The following is a 13,464-nucleotide window of genomic DNA, read 5'->3' on the forward strand; positions in this document are numbered from 1 at the left end:
TTTGCTCACAACAACATTTTCTTATGGTGTGTGTGTGTGTGTTCATTTGTAAGCACTGGTTAGATAGCAAGCAGCTAGTATCCTGGTGTGAAAAAGATGGTTCACCATGTGTGGTGGCTGAATGTGCAGAGTTCGTGTGGTTTTGAAGGGATAAACAATACATTTTGTGGAAAAGAAAAGTCAGCAGTGATGATGTCTGTGGATTGGTGTTTATATGGTGGATTTAAGTTTTTTTTTAACATGTTTTGACATAAGACCCTGCTGAAAAAGAGATAGAGAGAGTGAATAATTTCATACTGAATGAGCAATGCACTTTAGTCATTAGAGTTGTTCAGTCCGCAGTGCAATGCACACACACACATATATATATATATATATATATATATATATATATATATATATATAATTTATTTTTCCATATAATTGAATAATCATGGCATTCAGTCCACGGCAATCAATTTTGCAATTCAATTTGTCAATCTGTTTGAGATAGAAAAGGCCTTATAATAAATGCGTCTATGAGACAATGAGAATTTATGTTGCATCACATTATAAACAGCATTTTTAGGTTGCTGTGTCAAATTAATTTTAGCTTGACTCTTAGAAAAACACATCTTGAGTTTGAATTACTCCGATGGTAGGAATATTCCTGATTACGGGACATGATGAATTGAGCTAATATCTTTTATATTATTAATTGCACTGAATTAACACATTAAGTCATCAGCCTTAATTAAACTTGAATAAGATCATGCTCTACCTGACATGTGTAAAATATTTGTGGTGATGAATAAGCACAACACATACAAGGAAAGCATAATATTGTATTTTTTCTTATAATAGTTACATATATGATGCATTCTCAAATTTATATTTTACTATTTTCATACCATGAAATGTGCCACTTTAATAGAATAAAACCTGCAGTAATAACCCCCGTTATTATTGTACGTGACCGTGCCATCTTCAAGCTGTTTCGGAAATGGACCTCTGGATAATAATTTTCCCTGATTAATGATACTGAAAAATTTGAATAACCGCTGAAGTAAAAACGGACCTCAGACCAAAGCCATCACGTGGTGTCCCTGGGTCTTTGTGTCTAACAGCATTTCTTGTCATGTGTCATTACGATACATCTTACAGTTAGCCCGCCACAGTGGCATGTAGATGAGCAAAACTGTCTGCCATGCGCATGATATAGTCTACCCACATTTGGCGGGTGCTAATTTCAAACCCTGTGCTGCTGTTTTATATATCTGGTGACTTTCCAGCTCTATGGTGTATCCCTGATGTTGTTGATCATTGCCTGTCAATGAGTGTCACGATTTCCAATTACATCATCCTATGGCCCAGCCCTAGTGTCCATCTGGTTTGCTGTTGTTAAATTGTGTTATATATATCTGCCATTGAGCTCAGTATTTAGATATCGTATCTGCATTGGCCATTGAAAAACCTACAGTATATAGGTTGACTGCTAATTTAGAGTTTGTTAATGAAACTTAGTAGCATCTAAATTAGATATCCACAAATGTTACATTTTAATTTGTTTTTGCATCCAGTCTGTGAAATAATCAGTACTTATTAGGAAAATGTATAATATTATCAATATCATCGAACTCAATACTTGTGAATTCCAAAGTTTAAACACATTTACCTTTAATTCTTTTTGTGTTGTTTGTATAATAGTTTGTGGACACTTCTGTGTTGTTGTTTGACATTTGTTTTATTGGGGTTTCATCAATTTCAGATTTACCCTCCCCTAAATGGCACATAAAGACCAATCAAACTTGGTTGCTTTTACATGCCAATCAGACAATCTTTCTGGGTAAATGGGGGGTTCCTTGCCAGAATAAGCTGCAAAGACTTTATGCAGATTGTCAGAAGTATGACTATGCGTTGGTTCCCACCATCACTATCCAAGGGGGTCTACCAGTCCTAACAATGTTGATCAAGATGCTTTCCCATGTGAACAGTGTCTCCACTGGCTGATAGTCCAGCTGTTCAACCATTTACACCAGCTTAGACCAACTAATGACAGTCTTTGAACAGCAGCAAACCTTGTAAAACCAGCTACCATCAGAAGATGGTATTTGTAATTTTTTTGGCTGGATTTACTTACTTATTTTTCACTTTTCCTCATTTCATTTCTTTCTCTCACTCTCTCTGTCTCTTCCCTGGCTCTCTCATCGTCTTCCTCATACTGATGAACGTCTGCGTGTTTGTTGTCTAATGAGCCATGAGACTGCTCCTTTCTCAGCCACAGTTCAGTGGCCGTGCCCTGTCTGTCCACTGTGGCTTTCTTCTGGTGCCACTAGTAGTGCAATTGGCCATATGACACACAGCCTTCTTACTGTGTAAAACTAGACAACCCTGAGTCAAAAACATAGTAAACAGCATCTCTGTATATAATATTTGAATATCTGAAATTCTAAATTCATTCGAGCTGAACTTTATTAAGGGTGATGATTAGTGATCGACTGTTATGTGTTTTTAAAGGCAGATGCCGATATTCAGAGAGCAATGTGGCCGATATGCCGATACAATACTGATATATCACACAATTTAATATAGTAAATAACATAAAATTGCCAAAAAATTATAAACTCTTGTTTTGTACTATATTTACTCATATTTCTCACCAAACGTATATTAAATATAATATTGTATTTTAAATGGTAGATAGCAGTTTCTTCTGATTTCTGTTTACTCATCAAATCTCTACCGGTTTATCCTGTCCAGTATATCGCACACCCCTAATTGTAATGCTTATTCTAATATTATTTTGTATCACTACTAAAAAGATGTAAAATGCAATGCAAGTAAGACAATTCACTATAATGAATTAAGTTCTGAATACTGAACATGATATACAACAAGTTGATATTTTTGTCGAGCATGTTTGATTATTGCCACAGTTCGCTCTACTATGAAGCTGCATGTGCAATACCGTGAGACAATAAGTATTGATTTCTTACTGTGCAAGCTGATCTGTTTTGAAAACATTAGCTGAGCGATTGTCATGCTACTGAGATATGGTGTTAAGTTAGTAGGGTCGCTACATCCAGTGTGTTACTCCCAAATTATTGTCATACACAGACACACACACACACACACACACACACACACACACACACACACACACACACACACACACACACACACACACACACACACACACACACACACATCTCCCATTCATGACTTCCTGAGCCATTTTATCTGGCCGAGTGTTATCATAAGACTGCATGGAATGGTTACAGGAAAGGTGCCACTCACAAAAATGCTCTGTATGATAGTGAGATACAGACAGAGAGAAGCAAGTAGGTGGAAGAGACTGTTGACTATCATGGAAACCTCTGAGCTGTCAGCCGTTCTCAAACACAGAGTTGTTTTCCCCCGAATCAATGAGTTGAGGAGCCTGCCTTTATTTTGTACATTTAGTCTTACCCTCAGATGGCACATGGATTGTTCACAGAATGTCTGATGCATGTTGCACATAAACATGATAAGAACTTTCAGAAAATTGTAAGCTGCAATCTGATAGGCTGATGTATGCAATTTCTGTGAGTTTGAGTGGATGGGTTTTTAATCAATCAGCCTGGAAATCGTGTTTACAAGGTATAAGAACTGAGGGTTTTCTTAACTTAAGGGTATCTTACAACTGGTCCCAGTGCTGCCACTATGAGTACTTTGGAGGAAGAACTAGATATTCAAATCTGAGGCACTTGAATTGGGTTGGCTAAAAATATAGATTAACTGGTGAAATACAATCGTCATTTGAACAATCCCAATATTGATTCTTAAAGGGATAGTTCATCCAAAAATTCTTTCAATATTTACTCACCCTCATGCCAACCCAGATGTGAATGACTTTGTTCTGCAGAACACATGAAGATTTTTAGAAAATATCTCAGCTCAGTAGGTCCATACAATGCAAGTGAATGGTGACCAGAACTTTGTTGCTCCAAAAACCACATTAAGGAAACATAAAAGTAATCCAAATGACTCCATTGTTTAAACCCATATCTTCTGAAGCAATATAATAAGTGTGGGTGAGAAACAGATCAAAATTTTAATCTGTTTAAGTCATTTTTTTACTCTAATTCTCCACTTTAACTTTCACGTTCAGATGTGAAAGTGAAACTAAACAGGCATCGCATGTGACTTTTAGATGTAAAAGTGAAAGTGTTGATTTAGAGGATAAAATTTACTTACATTTTGATCTGTTTCTCACCCGCACCTTTTATGTGAGCTTGCATTAACAGTCAGTTGTTGATCAAAAACAACAAAAAGAAGCATTTAATTCTAAAGAAGCCACTCCACTCTTTAATGTGCACACATTTGTGAGAGGCTAGCTGAACTGCTGCCATTCTTAAAGAGACAGTACTGTTTTAGCGCTTGTTCTACTTGTCAATGTAAATACTTGTAAATAGTACAAATTAGGCATGTAAACAATAAACAATTAAACATATACATATATAGTTATATGTAAGACATCATATTTATTGATGGAATTTGTAATTTACTAAAAAGCTAAAATGTGACCAAAATGATGAAAAACTCATGATATGAGTTTAATTCATCAACAGATTAATTCAAACAGTATAATTCATATTTTTGTAGTATACCAAGTTAGAAGGTCCACTGTATAATTATTAGCTAAGAGGGAATTACTTTAAGCAAAATGGACTTCATGAGCTCTATTTCTGTGACTGCGCTAGGTGCAGCGCTTAATATTAAGAGCTTATGAATCGGAATAGTATTAAGAAATCTGTATCAATACCCAGCCTACACTTAAAAAGAGGTAGCAAGTGAACTTGATATTCAAACTTCTGGGTGGATGAAAACGTTTGATTGCAATGCCTGTGCACATTGTACTTTTGTGGTATCATCCTTTCAAAATATACTTGCCCTAACTGTTATGTAAAACAACCAGATTTTTTACATGTCTGTATGACGTGAGCAGTCAAAAGTGGGCTGTTCTTATCAGAATAAGCTGCCATATGGACCAGACTTGTCGATAATCAAAAGTCTGCATGAATATGGTAACCAAGCTTTGTTTTGTTAACTTTAGCATTAGCTTAAATTTAGATCAGAGCATTTGCTTAGTGTATAGATCAACAGATACGGAATATTAATCAAACCTTTCAGAGGTGGATCAAGTTAAAAGCTGTAACAAAAGGTGTCGCTGGCACAGAGAGTGAATTCCTATACTTTGTCTTTGTAATAGAGTGTGTTTTGGCGGCTCAGAGATCTTCGGAATGTTTTTGAGCTGATGTCATTCTACAGTCTCCTGACTTCTTATAATGTTAGCATCAATACTGGCAACCAGATGACGGACCAGCAAAACTATCCAGTGATGTAGCATGAAATAAATGTGTTGCTGTATGACGTGTTCTTCCTTACTGTCACCATAAATGGTCAAAACATGTTTGTTGGCCGTGGATGATACGATATAAGAAAAATGTAGGCTTGTGTTTCAGCGGAAAGCAGGGTGGTCTGTAATACCTGGAGGGAGCTGTTAGCATTGTCATTCATCCCAATAGCAGAATTGCTAAATAAAACACAACTAATAAATAAATAAATAAATAATATAATTGAATATTTTATTTTTTCTTTAAATGTTTAAATCATCACTATTTAATGTCCATCAGTGGAGAAACAAGCTGGCTGCATAAAGATATGGCATCTATCAACAGGAACTCACCATGCTAACCAGCTCAAATCTGACCCCATGATGCCATGAATCTCCATAGTGCAGAGGGGATTCTGGGTTTTCCAGATCGGAGAATCAGTCAAGAGATAGCAGCTGCGCAGGAAATGTGTTTCTGTGAATATCTGTTTGTTGGCACGTTTATATGTGTTTGCATGTATGTGTTGGCACAATTGTTTGTGTTTTTGCATGAATAAAAGTTGGCAGTCTGCGAGTAATGCCCTCACTGTACTGATGCCTCTTTTCTCAGATTCTCAGAACTGTTTCCTGTGTTGCCCTAAACTTGGTGTGCAGGTGCAGAAAAGCAGAGATTGTGTGTGTCTGAAAGACAGAGAACAACATTGTATGGCTTAAATGGAATTGTAGGAACGGAATTCAGACACTGGAGTGACCTGCATGTTTACTAAGAAAACATGTCGCAAGTTGCATGTCTTTATACGTCTTTTTCCTCAATGGAAATATGTCTTTTTTTATCTAGTATTGTTTTTTGTTTTGGTAATCACCCGCCTGTCCCCGGGGTGCAAGGGGCCTGTAGCACTCTTCACATGAAGGACGACAGGAAACACGTATTCCCCACAAGGTAAGCTTTTTAATTCACGTTGCTCTTTACACTATAACTTAACACACACAACACAATAACAGCACACTGGGTTAGTCTGTCATCTTCTTCCCCCGGAGGCCCACTCGCTGCCCTTTTATGCCACTCTCCCCGTGCTCACTGAAATTAGAGACAGGTGTTAGACATAATTTAGCTCAGGTGTAAGCGCCCTTACCACTTTTCTCTCCCGGACGGGCGCTTGACCACGCCCCCGCTGCCACATACCCCCACCGCCCAAACTCAGGCCGGGGCGTCATCCGGCCTGCCTACCACTCCCCCCCCATTTCTGGAGAGGAAGTCGGCGACAGCCATCTGCACCCCCGGTCTGTGGACCACCTTGAATTTAAAGGGCTGGAGAGCTAGATACCAACGGGTGATCCGGGGGTTAGTATCTTTAATGCGATGGAGCCACTGCAGTGGGGCGTGATCCGAGCAGAGGGTGAAGGCCCGCCCCAGCAGGTAGTAACGGAGGGTGAGGACCGCCCACTTGATGGCCAAACACTCCTTCTCCACGGTGCTGTACTTAGTCTCCCTTAAGGAGAGCTTCCGGCTAATGTACAGCACCGGACGCTCCTCCCCCTCCACCACCTGCGAGAGTACGGCCCCCAGCCCTCTGTCTGAAGCGTCCGTCTGCAATACAAAAGGGAGAGAGAAGTCAGGTGCATGAAGAAGCGGCCCCCCACAAAGTGCGGCTTTAATCTGCAAAAACGCCTGTTGGCATTGCTCCGACTATTGGACCGGATCTGGAGCCCCCTTTTTAGTGAGGTCAGTCAGCGGGCTGGTGACATCCGAATAATTAGGCACAAACCTCCTATAATAGCCAGCCAGCCCCAGGAACTGCCTCACCCCCTTTTTGGTCTTGGGTCTAGGGCAAGTCGCAATCGCCGCAGTTTTGTCAATTTGGGGACGCACCTGGCCATGACCCAAGTGGAACCCCAGATACCGTACCTCCACACGCCCAACCGCGCACTTCTTAGGATTTGCTGTGAGCCCCGCCCGCCACAGCGATCTCAGGACGGCCCTCAGATGTTGCATGTGCCACTGCCAGTCATTGCTATAAATGATTATATCATCTAAATAGGCAGCGGCGTAGGCGGTGTGAGGTCTGAGGATCCGATCCATAAGACGCTGAAACGTGGCTGGTGCTCCAAACAAACCGAAAGGAAGCGTCACAAATTGGTGTAATCCAAACGGCGTAGTGAAGGCTGTTTTCTCACGGGACATTGGTGTCAAGGGGATCTGCCAATACCCCTTTGTTAAATCCAAGGTCGAATAAAATCGAGCAGTACCTAACCGATCGAGCAGTTCATCAACACGGGGCATTGGGTACGCGTCAAATTTAGACACCGCGTTGACTTTTCTGTAATCCACACAGAAGCGAACAGACCCATCACTCTTGGGAACAAGAACAACCGGCTGGACCAATCACTGTGGGATTCCTCTATTACGCCCATATGAAGCATCGCATCTAATTCCTCCCGTACTATTTTCTTCTTATGTTCGGGTAAGCGATAGGGGCAGCAACGCACCACCGCGCCCGGCTCGGTCTCGATGTGGTACTGTATGATGTTTGTACGACCCGGTAGAGGGGAAAACACATCCGCAAATTCCTTTTGTAATTCGGAAACCTCTGTGAGTTGACGCGGTGAGAGGTGTTCTCCACAAGCAACCGGAGTGTTAAGATTACAGTTTTTGTTTACCTCCGGTCCGAGCTCCGCCCTCTCCGGAACTACCGTGGCCAACGTCACAGAGGCCGCCTCCTCCCGCCACAATTTCAGGAGGTTGAGGTGATAAATTTGACGTGCGCCCCCTCTATCGGTACGTTTAACTTCATAATCGAGATCCCCCACTCGTCGTGTGACCTCAAAGGGTCCTTGCCACTTGGCGAGTAATTTAGAGCTCGATGTTGGGAGTAATACGAGTACCTTATCTCCCGATGCAAATTCCCGTAGCCGAGCACCCCTGTCATACAGCTGGCGTTGGCGTTCTTGAGCTTGGAGCAAATTCTCCTGTGTTAGTCGCCCCAGTGTGTGGAGTTTTGCTCTAAGATCAAGAACGAACTGAATTTCATTTTTGCTATTAGAAGGTCCCTCATCCCAAGCTTTGCGGATGACGTCAAGGACACCGCGTGGGCATCGCCCGTACAGCAGCTCAAATGGGGAGAACCCTGTGGAGGCTTGTGGGACCTCTCGTACTGCAAACAACAGGGGGTCTAGCCACTTATCCCAATTTCTAGCATCATCGTGTACGAATTTACGAATCATGTTCTTGAGCGTATTATTAAACCGTTCCACTAGGCCATCAGTCTGCGGATGGTAAACGCTAGTGCGAATCGATTTAATGCCCAAGAGCTCGTAAAGTTCGTGAAGTGTCCGTGACATAAAAGTCGTGCCTTGATCGGTGAGGATTTCTTTCGGAATCCCCACCCGGGAGATTATCTTGAAGAGTGCCCCTGCAACACTACGTGCGGAGATGTTGCTCAGAGGCACTGCTTCCGGATATCGCGTCGCGTAATCCACTAGGACTAACACGAAGCGATGTCCGCGGGCCCGACGAGGTCCATCCCAATTCTTTCGAAGGGGACCTCGATTAATGGTAGAGGGCGCAATGGCGCTTTTGGGGTGGCCGGTGGGTTTACCAGCTGACATTCACGGCACGCCGCACACCACCTGCGGACGTCACCGCCAATGCCCGGCCAATAGAAACGGGCTATTAGACGGAGAAGTGTTTTCCGTTCCCCTAGGTGACCGGCCATAGGATTATAGTGAGCCGCCTGGAAAACCATTTCCCGGCGGCTCCGTGGGATCAATAATTGTGTCACTTCCTCCTTTGTTTGAGCGTCCTGCGTCACTCTATATAACCGATCTCTAATCGTGGCAAAATATGGGTATGCAATGGCGATGCCCGGCCGGAGCTGTTGACCATCAATTACTCTCACTTGGTCAAGAGCATGTTTAAGGGTTTCGTCCCGTGACTGCTCTAGAGGGAAGTCCCCCTCAGGGAATTCCCTGAGAGGAGGGGTGGCCACCTCGCCCCTTCCCTCATCATTCCGAGCAGCCGAGGACGGCCCCGGCTCCGCCTCCCCTGCCAAAGCATCGCACACCGCACACCTCTTTATGCAGGACCCATCCGCACAAATACCCTCTAAAATATCTTTAAAATTCGGCCAATCAGTACCCAAGATTAGCGGATGGGTGAGGCGGGAACTAACCGCTGCCTCCACACTATGGTTTCTTCCCCTGAATTTAATCGCCAAAGTCACCATGGGATACTCGTGAACATCCCCATGCACACACCTCACCCTCACCAGTTTAGCTAAACCCAAAGCCCCGGGTTGAACCAAGCGTTGGTGGATGGTGGTCTGATTGCAGCCGGTATCCAGCAAAGCTTGGTAAATACCCCCCCTGATCCTTACCGGAATCCGGTATGCTCCAGCCCGATAGGGGGCAGCCTGCGGGACGTCGGAGACCCGCACCACCGTCCCCACCTCCATCAGCGGACACTGATCCCGGAAGTGGTCCGGGTCTCCGCACCTCCAACAGGCCGGCCCAGGCGTTGCGGCCACACTTGTGCTGGCGGGCGCCCCCACCTGAGGAGGAGAGCGGCTGAATGACGGGGAATGGGAGGGTACATTCTCCCACGGCCGGGAAGTTGGTCTCTGGAACCCTCCACGCCTGCGCGGGGCAGGAGCGGGCCCTGGGGAGAGAAAAGAGGGAGAGAACATAGGGGAGGGGGAGAGGGCAGGGGCAGACACTAGGGAAGGGGAAAGAGAGAGAGAAGAAGAAGGCTCGTCCGCCCTCGGGATCGCCGCCAAGTGGTCCTCCGCCAGTCGAACAGCTTCCTCCAGCGACGCCGGGCGATGGCACTGGACCCACCCAGTCCTCTTCCGAGGCAGCCGTTGAACGAACTGTTCCAGTACCACCTGGTCGATTACTCCCTCGACGTCGCGGTCCCCCGCGAGCAGCCACCTCCGACAGGTGTCCCGGAGCCGTTGAGCGAACGCGAACGGGCGATCGGACATTTCTAATTTCATGCCCCGGAAGAGCTGGCGATTCTCTTCCGGGCTCCGACCGACCTGCTGCAGAATAGACCTCTTCAGATCGGCGTAGGCCAGGAGGTTCGTCGCCGGCAGCTGCTGTGCCGCAAGTTGAGCTTCCCCGGACAGGAGGGGAATCAGGCGGGCTGCCCACTGTTCGAGGGGCCAGCCCCAGATTTCTGCTGAGTGCTCGAACAAATCGATGAAGGCCTCAGGATCATCTGCTGCCCCCATCTTCTGAAGCATGGGGGGGGGCAGCGTAGCGCGGGTGTCCGGGGTCGCGGTTGTGGCCGACGCGGCCTCCTGGCTGAGGAGGCTCCGGATGGCGAGCCGGTCCTCTGCCTGAGCCCGCATGATTTCGAAAAATCGGCGATCTTGGTCCTGCCGGAGCTCAAGCAGGGATTGCTGGTGGCCTTGATGCAGCGTCGCGAGGGACTGGAGGACTTCTGCCAGCTGGGAGGACTCTATGGGGCGACCACTTTCCATGCTTGGAAATGTTGTTTCCTTTAAATTCCCGGGTTTCGGCACCAGTGTAGCACTCTTCACATGAAGGGCGAAAGGAAACACGTATTCCCCACAAGGTAAGCTTTTTAATTCACGTTGCTCTTTACACTATAACTTAACACACACAACACAATAACAGCGCACTGGGTTAGTCTGTCATCTTCTTCCCCCGGAGGCCCACTCGCTGCCCTTTTATGCCGCTCTCCCCGTGCTCACTGAAATTAGAGACAGGTGTTAGACATAATTTAGCTCAGGTGTAAGCGCCCTTACCACTTTTCTCTCCCGGACGGGCGCTTGACCACGCCCCCGCTGCCACAGGGCCTTACTACACTCGTTGGGCATTGGAGGAGGTTATGTGCTGGCCAGTTTCACTTGCTATGAGGCACGCAGTGGTCTGCCCACACCTGCACCGCCAGTCCACATAACACAGTTCAGCTGGTTGTAGTGTTTAGTTTAAGGAGCCCTAGTGTCACTACATCGACAAAAATCATCCTCGTGCCATGTCTGTCTTGTGTTTCATTATCTGTCTTTGTGTGAGCGCACGGTTTCGGATGTATTCCTTGCCGTGCGCTCTTCAGTCTGTCTTGTTTCACGTCGGGAGCATGTGTCTGGATCCTGACTTCCTGTTTGGTTCAGCTTCGTTCTGTGTCCGGATCCAGACACTCATGCTCCATGTCCGTCTGTTATTGACGTGGGTGCATCGAGATTATGCCATCTTGGCAGCATGCACTCGCGTCAATAGATGTCTGCCAATGTAATATCTATCTCTCGCGAACACGGGTTGGCCTCGCTTCATGCTCGTGTTGCGCTACATGCCCGGGTCGTGAGCTGTTTTCATGTTGTGCTTAGGTTCAGTCAATTCGGTCTAAGGTGTCGGGTGTATGTGTGTGTGGCCGAACTCTCGCACAGGTGTCCTGTCTTGTTTTTGTTGCCTGTTGCGTGCAGTGTGTGGCGTTTGCCTCAGGTTTCGTTTAGTGTGAGAATGCGTGGCATTGTTTTGTTTGGTGTTGCTACTTATTCTTTCATCTTGTTTGTAGGTTGGCATGGGCATATATTGCCTTATTGTCTTGGTGATGTGTGCTCATGCCATTCGGGTGTTTTGTTGTCTTGTGAGAGCATGTGGCTTTGTTTTGTTTCTGTATTGCCACGTGTCTCTCTATCTTACCTCATACCTCACCTCCTTGTTTGCCCATTATTAGTTTATTAGTCACACCTGCCCTGTCTTGTTATCCTGTTGATTTCTCAACCTATTTTAGTCTCCTCGTGGGTCCTGAGCCTCATTCTCTGCATTTGTGACAGATTTTAGCTGAAGAAAAGTCAATGAACTGTTTCCGATTTCACTGTGGCCACGTTCACACAGCAGCAGAATATGGCTGTTGGTGGTTCTACGGTTGCGTTCACACACAGTTCAGTTATTTATAAGAGTGACAACCGCATTCTTTAACCAAACTGACACCCTGCAAATTTTCAGGTCTCACAACCGCATTCTCGGCAAACCCGTGCTGTGTGAATGGAACCGTTGTCTGTCATGTCATGTAATGTGATAGAGCCACGCTGCACTGTACACACGCCATATGGAGTTTCATTAACTCATGGTGACGGAGATATTAGCTGCTTGTTATCCGAAGATTCAGCCAATGTTTTCCATCGGCTGCTCTCGGGCGCAAGCTGCGTGACTTAAAAAGCTGTGCTCTGTACGTTGTTAAAAAGCGTTCAAAGCTGCTATCGGTTAATTGTGAGCTGATGGATGAACTTGCGCCTCAATTGGATTTCCTTATTTAAAAACGCCGGGTCAAAAAGCGGGCCAGGGTAGCTCAGCAAATATTGACGTTGACTACCACCCCTGGAGTCGTGAGTTCGAATCCAGGAATTGGATGTGGCATGTGGTGAGTTGTGCATGTATGCCGCAGATTATAGTGTGGGCTTCCATGTGTGGTATGTCTCCGTGGTAACGCGCTCAACAAGCCACGTGATAAAATGTGCGGATTGACGGTCTCCGATGCGGCGGCAACTGAGGTTCATTCATACAGACAGAATTCTAACTGCTTACTGTAAGCTGTTGTATTACAGGATATTCAAGTCTCACACCTGTAAGGAAACAAGGTTGACAATCACAAACACTGACTGTGTGAACGTGGCCTGTGAGATCAGTCTGCTTTTTTGATAGTTTGGGCCATGTCCACACTAATACATTTTCATTTGAAAATGCCTCTTTTTCTTGGGCTTTTTGTTCACACTGAGCTTTTTGAAAATGCTCTCCTAAGTTTATAAATTTGAAAACGGCATCTTGACGTTGTAGTGTGGACTGGGAAAAGAGATATATCTGAAAACGATTATTTATTTGTTATCATGTGACGCAATCATGTGATCTATTCAACCAAAACAAACAAGATGGCTGCCCGTGTTATAGCAGCTGTTGTATTTTTTTGCTGTTATACTCATATTTATAGCATTGTTATAGATAAATGTTACTTTGTACAACATTCACATTGCGTTCCTTCAAAGGTGAAGGGAAGTTTACTCGGAATTGGTGTCCGGCGACGGAACACGAAGGCAATTGCGTTTCAGAACGTACATTCAACAGCTATTTTTTGCATGTGCAGTAACAGTATT

At 44.9% G+C, this 13,464-nt stretch overlaps 1 protein-coding gene across 1 annotated transcript in view; it reads left to right on the forward strand.

Moving 5' to 3' along the window:
• The window catches only part of dip2a (disco-interacting protein 2 homolog A), a 152,038-nt gene that overhangs the window by 32,111 nt on the left and 106,463 nt on the right, over positions 1 to 13,464 (forward strand). The gene's annotated exons all lie outside the window — the stretch shown is intronic.

Source organism: Xyrauchen texanus, chromosome 18, assembly GCF_025860055.1.
Source record: "Xyrauchen texanus isolate HMW12.3.18 chromosome 18, RBS_HiC_50CHRs, whole genome shotgun sequence".
Lineage (NCBI taxonomy): Eukaryota > Metazoa > Chordata > Actinopteri > Cypriniformes > Catostomidae > Xyrauchen > Xyrauchen texanus.